Genomic DNA, 13,524 nt, shown 5'->3' with positions numbered 1-13,524 from the left:
GGCAGCAGCCAGCTGAGGCAAGAGATGCTCTGCCTCAACGATATTTTCAATCCATTCTCTTCTTGTCTTCTCTTCACAAAGGCTGTGGGTGGGTCAGGGAAGCAAGGGACGAAAGACCAGTTTGGCAACCTCTCAGCTAGTCCTGCAGGGTTGTGTCTAACAACTCCAGTTAATAATGTGGGGCTGATTTTAAAAAGAAAATGAAATAGTGCCATTTGCAGCAATGTGGATGCATCCAGAGAATATTATGCTCAGTGAAAGAAGTCAGAGAAAGACAAATGCTATATGATACCACTTATACGTGGAATAAGAAAAAAATAATACAAATGAATGTATATGCAAAACAGAAATAAACTCACAGATAGAGAAAAGAGACTTATGGTTATCAAAGGGGACAGGGTGAGGAGGGACAAATTAGGGCATGGAATTAACTGATATAAAGTCCTAAGTATAAAATAGATAAGCAATAAGGATTTATTGTACAGCACAAGGAAATATACCCATTATCTTATAATAACCTATAATGGAGTATAATCTGCAAAAATACTGACTCACTGTGCTGTACACTCGAAACCAACACAATACAGTAAATCAACTATACTTCAATTTTGTAAAAAATGTGGGGCTAATTATCATCCATTGTTCTCATTTGGAAGCCTTATCTGAAAGATCAAAGCCTCAGGAAGAGTCCTTTTCCATATTCATCTTATGTAGAACAAAGCAAATAATGTCAAATTCTCTACACAGAGCCTGGCATAATATATACTCAATAAATGCTGTGTGGCTGTCCTCTAAGAATGGTAAAAACAGTATATACATATGAAATCATCTGCTGCAGGTCCTCTGTCAACCTTGTGTAATATCTGTCATCTGTATGCTGCAAAATGAATCTATTATTACTATTTTATTCAATCATTGTTTTCTATGACTATGTATTGGATTTTTAATTAGAATGTAAACATCTTGAAAGCAAATATGTTTTTTCTCTATTCCCCATAACAGCAGAAATGGGGAGGAGCATGTCATAATTGCATAATACTGTTGATAAAGTTATTCTCTCATTTTTCCCCCCTTGTTTGATCTTCAATGCTCTTCACCTGAGAACTGTATTATCTTTTTCTTCAGTGATTTTCCTATCGTTTTGTGGGTACCTTTGCTATACCAAGAAGGCTACAAAGTGACTGAATGTAGGTGCCAAAGTATTTGTTTCTTTACCATCCCCTGTTCAGGCTAATCTAGGAGCAAAGGTGAACAGGCAGGAATGGTAGATCATAGGTTGCTGGAGAGAGGTAAGGCCCCATGAGGATATTGGATTTAATATAGAATGAGGTCGTTCATTATATATACAATATGTACAGCATGATATAATTTTCATAAAGATTAACAACATGAAAAATAAAATAGTATTTTTTTTTGTTAAAATAAAAAAAGAATGAGGTCATTAGTGACTTTCTAAGGAATGGTTTACATCTCAGAGATTCCTTCAGAAGAAATTAGACTAGTTGAAGCTGAGGATTACGAGCCAAGGGCAGCAAGTCTGGTTTAAACTGAAAGGCAAGAAAGAGAAGAGTACCTGCCAAGAAAAATTGGGCTGAGGAAGGTTAGGGGACTGGAGCAAGTTCACAGGTCAAGGGAAAGGCACTGATGTGGCTTGTCTTAGGGGTGATAAGGGGACCAGCATTGAGAGCCCAAGCAGAGACTGGCCTAGAACAGGCATCCTCAGCTGGGGGTGATTTTGCCCCTCAGGGGACATTGGACACTTTCTGGAGATGTTTTTGTCATGGCATCTGGTGAGCAGGGTCCACAGAAGCTGCTAAGCACCCTACGATGCCCAGGACAGCCTGGCCACTAACAGCAAAGAATTATCTTTCTGCAAATGTCTATAGTGCCAAGGATGAGAAATGTGGGCCTGGAAAGAAGTCAAATGTTAGCATGGAACAGACACCCATTAAAACCAGCACAGGTAAAAATTAGGGGTTATTGATGGGATTCGAGGGAGTTTCCAGAACTGAACTTTGGAGGTACAGCCTCATAGGATCTGGAAAGTGATCTGGAAGACAGTCCTTCCCTCTCGCTGAGGGTGGGGTCACAGACTTCCCTTTTCTGCCCTCTGCTCACCTGCCTTGTCTCCTCCTTCCACTCTTGGCTTCCCCAGCTCATGGCCCAGACTGTCAGGCCCAACCTGACCCCACAGCAGTTTGTGGTTCAAGTCTGTATAGACATGATTTGCCACCTTTATGCTTTTTAATTGTTCAAGGGGAGACCCACACTGGCCAGTCCTGGCCAATGAATGGTCTGGCCATGAGTCAGACTGTAATCAACTATGGCCAGAGGACAAGATCCTGTCCACTGTCCACTCAGCAGTCACTGCAAGGAGAAGTATGTCTTTCTGTAAGACGGAAAGGAAAAAACACTTGAGGCAGAGGGAAGAGAAGCCTAAGGAGTTCAAATCACGTGGCCTGAAATCTTGATAAAATAGATGGCCAGATCCCCTGCCACAGGTGGGCCCTCTAGGAAGAGCTTGGGAAATGCTTCCCTTTGCTTGGTGATGGGTCAGTTATCAATTTTCTGCTTCTTAGTTCCAAATACACTCTTCATTACCTGCTCTGTGATAATGCACATGGATCCTTTAAGCATCTTTCCTTTGTTGCAAGCACAGTGTTTAAGCTTTGTCAGCACAGGATATTGGAAGGACATTGGAGGAGGAAGAAACTTCTCTTTCTAGTTCTAGTGTGCTTCCAGGTGCCTTTATTTATTTTATTTTATTTTATTTTATTATTTTATTTTATTTTATTTTATTTTTCATATTACAAAGCTGTAGGACCCCTGGGTGTAGAACATTACTGGCATTCCACCTCAGGCAAATGCCCAGATGGGCAGCACTTTGGCAAACTCTCAGCCCTGGCCTGGTGACCGCCTCATCGTGGCCCGGCCCTCCTGATGTGGGTAGCTTGGCATGTAATTTACACACACACATTATGTTATATTATACAAAAATAAAGGACATAGATATGGTGCATGTGTGTCAGCAATAATTATCTCTATGCCATGGGACTATGGGTAATTTTTATTTTATTATTACATGTCAGGAATTGAGGCCAAAGAGAGATGAATTCTCAAATTTTCAAAGATAATCTCCTTTCTCCTGTCTTTTAGAAATGAATCCTCCACCAAGTTAAACTGGTACAAGGCGGTAGATTAACTTCCCTCATGTAAGTGCACAGAACTATTAAGCTGGGCGCTAACATTGTTTTGGGTTCCATGAAATACACAGAAACAGAGCAGTCACTTCAAGTCTGCTATTTACCTGCTACCAAAGACAAGGGCTACCCACCTGGGAGGATATTGTGCATAGAAAAATGCAACTCTTATTTCTTCCTCGAAACTTGGGAGGTGGGAGGAGAAATTAAAAGGAATGAGGAATGCAAGCAAACAGGAGTAATTATATGTGCAAATGTGTTCTTTGGGGGTGTTTCATTTTGCCCTTGCAAATGCATATTCTGAAACCACACAGGGTGATCGGTATGTACTCTGAAGCTCTGCTTTAATTGCCTTATTGATTTTGGTTGTTCCATGAAGGAAAGTCCCAGGAGGGAGGGGAGAGTGGTGTACTGGGAATGGGGGTTGCATTTGCAACAGAAATTCCCCTAAAATACTTGTTAAGCCCAAACTCTCTGCCCTCTTTTCTGTAGGTTAGAAATGTTTGTCTTTAATGCCAAAATAAATTTATTCTTTGGCATTGAAAAGAAACACCCAAGGAACTTAATCTCAATGTGTTAAATCAATTTCAGTTTCTGGAAAGTGAAGGAATGTGTGTACGTGTGTGTGTGTGTGTGTGTGTGTGTGTGTGTGTGTGTGTGTGTAAAGTCTTATCCAAGTCTCTTGGATTGTACTGACACCATTGTTATTTCTTGAGAATAGATCCTTCCTAAGTCACCCACTCATAGTTTGAAACTTGCCAGGATTTGAAATAATTTGATGCATTTTTAGTGCTAAAATTATCCTTAGAGGAAAAGTTCTCTACACCAAATGATCACCCAAAAAAAGGACTCTAAAAATGCAAATGTTTGGTCGTTAGTGCCAGGAATCAAGGCTGGAGAAGAAGTGAATTCATCCCTGCCCAAGTTAGGGAGGGAAAAAAAAATCTGCTGTGTATCTCATAGCACAACTCTGTCACCATCATGGCTCGGAAGCCTGTTCATCCTGCTGCGGTGTGTGCTCAATTACCTCACTACTGGCATCCTGACTTTCTGAGAGCTCCCTATTCCACTAAGCAAAAGGAGGAGTGAATCTAAGACGTCCACCTCTGCTGAAGAGCTGGGTTGCATGGATGGAATGAACAAAGACTGAATAAATAAGTCATATTGTTAGCCAAGCAACTTTTCCCACTTTTTAAGGTTTTGTTTTTGTTTTTGTTTTTGTGGTCTAGAAAATGTCTGAGTTTCTTTCAGGAAAAATACATGCCAGGTGTATCTGTGTATATAAAATGGGATTGGCATCATGGCTCCCTGAACAATTATCGCTGCTTAGATGAAGGTGCTTAGAGATGCTGGTGACTTAATAATTTTGATTCATCTTTAACTGGAACATAGCTAAGTTCAGCGAGAGGTAATGGTTTTTCTAAGAAACTTCAGTGACCTGGGCTACAAAGCCCATTCATTTCACAGCATTATGTCCACCATGGACAAATAAATGACCCAAATATGACCACCTAGAAGATTTATTTGATCACAGATGTGGACTTTGTCTTCTAGACTCAATAATTTGTGTTTCCTCTGTCTGGAAAAGTCCCCTCCCACATCTCCCTCCTCCACCCTCCCCCTCACCTTCCTCAACCCCTAACCCCCAATTTCCTCTCACTTTCATGAGAGAAGTTCTTCTGTATTCTTCCCAATTCCCTTTACCTGCCCACTGCACCAAGGACCAGCTTACATTAAGTGCCCTTCTTCTGTGCTCCTTTAGCTCCTTCCACCTATGTCACAGCACTTACTAACACTGAGCTGTTAGCTGGTTTCTCACCTGCCTCCTCCCACCTGACTGACCGGGCCTGGAGGGCAGGGATGGAGTGCTTTGATCCCGGCATTTTATTTGGCACAGAGTAGACCCTTAGTGAATGGTGGGTGAGAGACATTAAGATGCCCTCCCTCACGGGGTTGGGTGAGGATTCAATGAGACGAGGCATATGAGATTGAGTTTCAAATGGTAAGGCCCTTTCTAGATGTTAGGTAGTTTGGGCAGAATGGAATACACATAAAAGTGGTTCTACTGTGCTCGTATTTAAGTAGAACTATGGAACAGCTTATGCTTCTTACAATGAATGAAGGGAGTTGGGAGGGAAATGAATCTTGACTCATCACTTTCTCTGTGCCAAACACTTTTCGTGTATTCTTATCAATCCCTCCGACAATCCTGCAGGTAGATATTAACATCTCCATTTTACAGATGAGGAAACTGGAGCTCAGCAAGGCCAAGACACTTGCTAATATCACCCAGCTAGTAAGTGGCAGAGCCAGGATTTGGCTCCTGTTTGTCTGCCTTCAGAACTTATATTTTCTCCCCTATGGGATGCTGCTTTTGCAGAGGGAAGCATCTTGAGTCATAGGTAATAGACACTCACACCTTGCCTTCCTTACTCTGCAGACCTGAAGAAAAAGTGGGCACCAGGAGAAATTGCCTAAGGCATGCAGCTGAATGGTGGCAAAGCTGAGGAGGGCCCAGGACTCTGCACAAGTGTTGACTGGATGTCCAGAAACCAGGAAGGTGCTACATTTTCAGCCCAGCAATAGGAAACAATATACCCACACAGTAAGGCAGCAAATCCACAAAACACTGAAGTCTTGATAGCTAAGCAGGTATTTTTCAAGCTCTGTTTTTTCTCCCCACAAATTAAGGAACAGGAATTTTTAAAGAGATCGTAAAAAATAGTCAGTATTATATATACATTCAGGAAGGGGAGGATGGCAATGCTAGTGTGTGTTATAACAGTCATCTGTATCATTATTAAGAATACAATCATTATAAGTTATAAAAATTGTATCATATTATATATTATATCTAATGTTACATATCATTATTAAAATCATGATAGATATAATTATGGTAGAGCAAAATCTTGATTGTAATGTAATGCCCGTTTGATTAGTTTGTCCCACTCTTCCTTTTTAAAAAAAAATTTTTTTGTGGGGGGAGGTAATTAGGCCTATTTATTTATTTTTAGCAGAGGTACCAGAGATTGAACTCAGGACCTCAGGCATGCTAAGCAGGTGCCCCACCACTTGAGCTATACCCTTCCGTCTTAAATCTCTACAATATAGAACGTGCAATAAATTTGTGAAGTGTTTTGTGGGCATACTTAGGGGAGCAGGATTATAACAACAGGCTGAAGCACGCTCAACTCTCACATGAGAGGCATCTGTTACCTGAACACACTGTGCGTTTTAATAGTTGGAAATGGACTAGCTTCCTTTACTCAGGCTGTTCCTTCAATCGTACACACACACACACACACACACACACATCTGGAGAATTCCTGTGCATTTTTCGAGGTGCCACTTAAGTGTAATGTTTTGAAAAGCCCTTTCAGACACACTTAAAGAGAATTAACGACTGTCTCCTCTGCATACTCATAGATCTGTGTACATCACTGTAGTTCCTTTTCACACTACACTGTGGTCCAGTGCCTCTACTGCTAGACCAAGAAATCAACAAGACTAGGAACTATGTCTTAACATTTCAGTATTCTCAGAGCCTACCTCAGTGCCAAGTATACAACAGATGCTCAATAAATGTTAAAGATGACGACCCAAAAGGAAATGTTGATTGCATTTATGCCCTCATGACACCACTAGAGGGCAATGTAATCAAGATTACTAAACAGCATTGATGCAGTTCCAGATGAGTAAGTAGCTTTTTAAAAAAATGTATATTATTTCTCAGATGTTCTTTGTATTTTTTTTTTTTTTTTGCCATGCCTTTTAGTTAACTCTATATTTAAGTTTGAGGAACTATTCCACAAATGTAAAAAGAACGCTTGGAACACAGGCTAAGTGCCAGAGTACCGAGTCCAGAGATTAACTCCCTGATCTGGGAAGAAGAAACCACCAGCTACAAGTGTGACTGGAGATGCTCTTTATTCCGCTCAGATATGAAGCAGCTACCTAAATATTAGTGTTGTATCTTTTCACATTTTAAAGTGCTTGATGCTCCACTTTAACCCCTGGGTAAAGTCAGTCATCAGTACATTTAAGAGAAAACTGAAGGACAAGGGAATAAGCAGGTATTGGGTGAGTGCTGAGAGAGTAGAAACCAGGCACAACTTTCAGTCTAAAAAGTCCCCACGTAAAAGGGGGGTGGGTATAGCTCAGTGGTAAAGCGCATGCTTAGCATACAAGAGGTCCTGGGTTCAAATCCCCAGTACCTCCATTAAAATGAATAAAAATAAGAAGTTCCCAAGTTATTTCTGAGGCATTGCAGCCCTAGAGCTGGTTTTCCTTCTGTTTGCAAGTTTGTAATGAGACATCTCTTCTGAAAAAGGTAAATAAACTGTGGAGGAAACTCCACTCAGTGATCATTGCCATGGTGCCTGATGACGCTTCCTCCGTGAAACACTCCTGCGCCTTTCAGTTTCAAGTAAGCGCTGCACCCACTTCGCTCCCATCACTCTGTGCCTCCTGGATAGTCCCCTTACGTTCTACCGCCTGTTGTTGTTACTTGGGTACATGCCTTGGGTCCCCTCCTACACTGGAATTCCTACCGGATCATGGCGTTTGTTCATTTTCATAATCCAAAGAGTGTCTATTAGTATCTTAAGTACAGTTGGTGTTCAGTGAATTTTGTTTAATTAAGCAGAACGGAATTGAATTCGTGTTCCAATAACTGTGAATCTGAACCTACTTTTTTAAGTTTGTTTCCACTTTCTCTCCACACGGTTGATTTAGCAGTAGCACTTATCAGTTTTAAATTTGGAAAGATTTTTGTTTGGTTAAAAAACTTCTTAGCATAAACATTTAGAGCCAGTACTACAGTTTAGCTAACGGTTACAGACTTATTTAATTTAACTAATTCCTTCCTCTGCATTTTTAGGGGTGGGATATGGACAAAAATCATGTTTTCTTGAAAACAGGTTAATAACTAATGTCCTTTTTATAACATTCCCCTGCCCATGAAGCCTATGTTTTGAAGGATTTGGCCAATCTAACTGCATTTAGACATACAAATAAGTTTATTGTTGTCTCTCCAATGAGTTCAAAACAAATAATTGGCAACAGCTGGATAACTGATGTCCTAATATGACTTGATATAATTCTAACCCAAATCATTTATTTTTTTTTCAGTTAATTTTTTAAAGTGCCTGTTGGGTATCAGGTTCTGTTCTTGGTATTGGGGATAATGGTGAACAAGAGACAGCGTCCCTGCCGCAGTGGCACTTAGGTTTCAGTGGAGCCGAAAACTGAGACACTCGATGGTTATCAGGACAGAATAAATCTGTGCAGCAGTATTTAATGATAAATGTAGGACTTAGTGTAGACTTTTAAAATTTTCAAATAGCTTGTGGTTTCACGCTGTTTCCTGTGTCTTGATACCTCCTTTGCCTCAGAAACTAAGCATTAGATGCATTCTGAGGTCCCTTTTACCTTGAATATTCTGGTCACATTTTCCCCAACTATATCCGTTTTCTACTGCAATGTAAAAAATTACTAGAAATTCAGGGTCTTAAGACAACACCCATTTATGAACTCACAGTTCTGTAGGTCAGACATCCACACGGGCTTGGCTGGGTTCTCGGCTTCGGGTCTCACAAGGTCAAGGTGTGAGCCGGCTGGCTTTTAGGTGGAGACTCTGGGAAAATTCCACTTTTAAACTCGTTCAAGCTGTTGGCAGAATTGAGTTCTTTGCAGTTGTAGGGCTGGGGTCACTATTTCCTGGCTGCCAGTCACTGGGGCCTCTCAGCAACTTAAGGACACTTAACCTTCCTTTTCATGGTCTCCTTTTTGTCAAAGCCATCAATGGCATGAGGAGTCCCTCCCACACTTTCAATCTTTCTGACTTCTGCTGCGAGCCAGAGAAAGCACTCCGCTCTTCAGGGCCCATACAATTAGATGAGGTCCACCTGGAGCATCGCCCTATCTTGAGGTCAGCTGTGTTGCATACCACAGTCACGGGAGTGAGGCATCAGCACAGTCATAAAGGCTGGGTATTAGGGTGGGACATCTTTGAGGACCATTTCAGAAATTCTCCCTCCCATACTGACCAATGGAATTTCTGCCCCCAGCAATGAGTCATTTAGAGAACTCAGTTGCCACACATGAAGATTTCAGACCTATGCCACAGATAAGGTTTTAATTTTTTAATTTTTATTTATTTTTTGTGTTTTTTTAAATTGAAGTATAGTTGATTTACAATGTTGTGTTAGTTTCTGGTGCACAGTATAGTAATTCCATTATTCATATATATATTCTTTTTCACATTCTTTTTCATTATAGGTTGTTACAAACTATTGAATATAGTTCCCTGTGCTATACAGTAGGACCTTGTTGTTTAAACAGATAAGGGTTTTAGAATCATACAAGATTATTTTATTTAATCGAATGGAGGTCTTTTAAAAGTGCATGCTCAAATTTTATATAAATGTTTATAAGATTGTTTTTGTCCCTTTTCTTTCATGTCCTTTCCTTAAAAAAATCTTTTTAGGAAAGTAAGAGGTTAATCACAGGTACAATAAGCACCTTCAAGTAAAAGGAATATTAATATTAATGAGTTGTAATTTACTGAAATCTTTTTATGCCTAATCCTCTAAGGTAGGAGTTAATAAACAATACAGTTTTCTTCTGGCCATTTTTATCTACCATTCATTAAGTTTTAGTATTTCACTATTTTATCAACAGACTATAGATGCGGTGAGCTGAGAGCTGTAAGAGCAAAATGACAGTGATGGTGCATATCAATGTTTTGCAGCATTTTTTACTTTTATGGAGTTGAAGAGTAAAAGAGCTGCTAGTTTCATTTAAATTTTCTGATCTGTTGACTGTCTGAGGTGACAGTTCAATTTTCACTAAGAAATGATTATTTAAAACTCATTTTCTCCACTTCACCACATAAGAGGCATAGCAACTGTTGTCACTGTAGCTGCAATGAAATCATTTCTTATGATAGCAGAGCAGAAAATGCATGAATTGAAGTTTCAAGAGCATTTATCCTTGACAGATGCATTATAGACAAATGAGTCAAACCTTCAAAGTACAACTCATTAAATATGATTTAAACTTTTTTTTTATTAACCTACATATTTTCCTTAGGAGCTTTCAATACTAAGCTTATGAGACAAACACCTCTACTCTCAGAAAATATCTATCCAAACATTTTAGACTAGGTTCATCTCCACCTACTTTAAAATCACCTGGAGCAGCTTGTTTAAAATGAGGATTCTTGGGGGGCCGCCTTAAGGTAACAGGTGGAACTTATTTCACTACAAGTAACAACATAGCAAAAACTACCACACATGCCCGTGCGTGTGCACACGCGCACATACACACACACACACACACTTTATTTCAGAAGAAACAGGACGTTAATAAGCCAAAGGAATTGAGTGACTCTTCAGTGTCATTAAACATTTGGTTCCTTTTTGTCCTTCCTCTGCCTTCCATGGTGTCAGTTTCATTCTGAAGAGCAGTATCCCTAACTCTCAGGGAACTTGCTTCCTCTGCCACATCTTAGAAGAGAGAGGAAGATGTTCCTACAAGTTGTCTATGTAAGTATGCACCCTCCCCTAAAAGTTTCCAGAAAATACTTCTTCACCTCTTACTGGGTCACGTGCTCATTCCTGAGCCAAAAACTGTGATGGAGAGATGGGATTGTGCTGGTGAACACTGAGCGATGTGCCCACATGTCCAACTAGACGTGGAAACAGGGTCTCCTGAAGCACGTTGGATGGGGATGGGGAGTGTGGAAGACACAACAACACCCACTCTATTTCTAAGACCCTACAGTCCCATGGGTGGTACACTCACGTTGCAGGCCTTACCATTCCACTGGCTACAACATGAAGGCTGACCCTCCCCCCGTTCCCACCTGAGGATTTTCAATTTGACAGTCCTAATCTCTGGATGAAGTCTGATAGTCTGCGTTTTAATAAGTTACCAAGAGAGTCTGCTACACTCCATACTTTGAGGACCATTGCACTACACTGTAAACTTTTGAGGATAGTCTCATAATTCTTATATTCAAAGCACCCAGTCCAAGATGTTGCCTGCTATATAGCTAAGTGATCCTTAATGTTAGCTACTTGGTGATTGAACTATCGATTTTATCAACCAGATAAAGGTGGTCAGGAAGGCCTTCTAAAATGAAAACGTTCAGTGACACAATATCTACAGTGGGAGATAGCTGAGGGCACTGACACTCATCCCGGCTTTTCTGGGCTTGTAGGGTCCCATCTGCAGTAATGGACAAAAGAATCCAACACTATGGTAGGGCCATCACTAAGAATCCAAATTTGTCCTTAGAAATGGGTTTCCAGAAGAGGTTTGTAATCAGTATAATTATAAAAGCATATGAGTATCAAGGTGGTCATGACTTTTGCCATGAGTTTGTTTACCAATGTATTAATACTTCTGTGTTGACAGCATTTTTTTCAAGTAGATGTTTCAGTGCCATTTAGCATTCTGTCACTAAGCAAAGCTCCTGCATGGTGAAAAGAAGGGTCAGAGATAAGAAACAATGGTCCGTGATCACCAGAACTCATCAGCGCAGACCTGAAACCAGGAACTCCTTGACATTCTGGAAGGTGTCCTCACGTTGGCAGTCCCCATATCACAGGGTACCTTTATCCTGTTGCTGATGAAGTGACTCAGCATTTCAGCTTCCTATGAAGAAAAGTATGATAGGAAATAGAGTTGCCCCAGGCAGGTTTAATGCATGTCCTTTGTTTTTGGAGGAAATTTACCACGTGAGTGCACCCCTTGAGTACTAATGCCTCCCCCTAAAAAGTGTTACTGGGAATCCCAATTTCACACTCGCCTGCCCTTCAGAAATAAACTCTAATGCCGATGCATTTAAATAACATAAGATTTACTCAGATACATCCAGAATATCCTCTGTGGCTCCCTGATCAAAACATGACCATAACACAGTGACATTTGCAGAGCCCCCAAAAGCAGGGTCTTTGTGAAACACTTAACAGTCATCCATTCACTTGTGTTTGTTGAGCCTGTGGGCCAGGAGGTGGCAAAAGGCTGGGGACCCTCAGTATCTGTCCTCAGAAATGTCTAGAGGCAGTAGAAATTGTTAGCCAAAGATGCTTAACTTGGATGGCCACCTTAATAAAGGGTACTTCTTTCAGTCTCTGTGGTAGAATACGTTCCATCAGGATGCTGGGCCACAGGGAGGTGTTGAGTAGGCCTTCAGCAGTCATCCTTTATTGTGGCCAAATTGATGACTTTAGCACATCCTAAATGGTAAACAATTACAGGATCTCAGAAGGAATAAAATGCACATCTATGTCTTCTATACTTTTTGAACACCTACTCTGTGCTTTGTGGGGAGTGAAGAGATGAATCTGCACAAGATGATTCCTTAATTTTCCCATCCATAAAATGGGGGTGAGTTCCTATTCTACAGCAATATTAAAATTAGTTTCCTAAGAATAATACATGAATAAAAAGATATTTTCGAGACAATCAGGGAAACAATATGAACCAGGTATTAGATGATTTTAATTATTATCAATTTTATTAGTTATGATTATGGTATATTATTATGTAAGAAAATATCCTAATATTTTAGAGATCGAGGCCAAAGAATTTAGTGAAAAAAATGCCATGATTTTGGGATTTGCTTTAAAATGTTTCATAAATCAAAAAATAGATAAATCAAGTGTTGTAAAATGTTAGACGTGTTGAATCAGACGTGTTGAATCAGTGTGATAGGAATATGGGGTTCATCTTACAATCTTCTCTTATTTGATGAAGTTTTGATGTTTTTTTAACAATAAAAAAATTTTTTTAAAAAAGAATACATGAACCAATCCTTGGAAAATACATCACAGAGTCTGCAGTGCCCTGTAAGAGCTCATTAAGTTAAATTTATTAAAATGCATCGTAATTCAAAAGGCACTTTAGTATGTTTTCTCATTTTGCTTTACAACACCCATGTAAGGATCAGGAAACTAACTCAAAGGCAGACTGATCTTGCCAAGGCCACACAATTGGTTAAAAATTGGAAGTACCAGAACTGAAAGCCAATATTCACAACTCCTAACTTAACTCTTTCCAATACCTGGTGTTGGAATATAGAGGTATCTTTTCTAATTCTAAAGAATAAAGTTTATGCTTTTACAAGGGTTACTGCAATTTCTGAAAACATTAGAATTAAGATGAGGCATTTTACTTGATTAGGGTTGTGTCTTTATAACTGAAACAATGGGTTAAACTAGTAGAAAGTCAACCAATTTACTAGTTTGGGATCAACTAAGAAAAAACATGTGGATTTGTGTATGTGCACGTGCATGTTGTGTGTTACAGAAAT

The sequence above is a fragment of the Camelus bactrianus genome, chromosome 11, assembly GCF_048773025.1.
Source record: "Camelus bactrianus isolate YW-2024 breed Bactrian camel chromosome 11, ASM4877302v1, whole genome shotgun sequence".
Lineage (NCBI taxonomy): Eukaryota > Metazoa > Chordata > Mammalia > Artiodactyla > Camelidae > Camelus > Camelus bactrianus.
Note: the sequence above shows the minus strand (reverse complement) of the source record.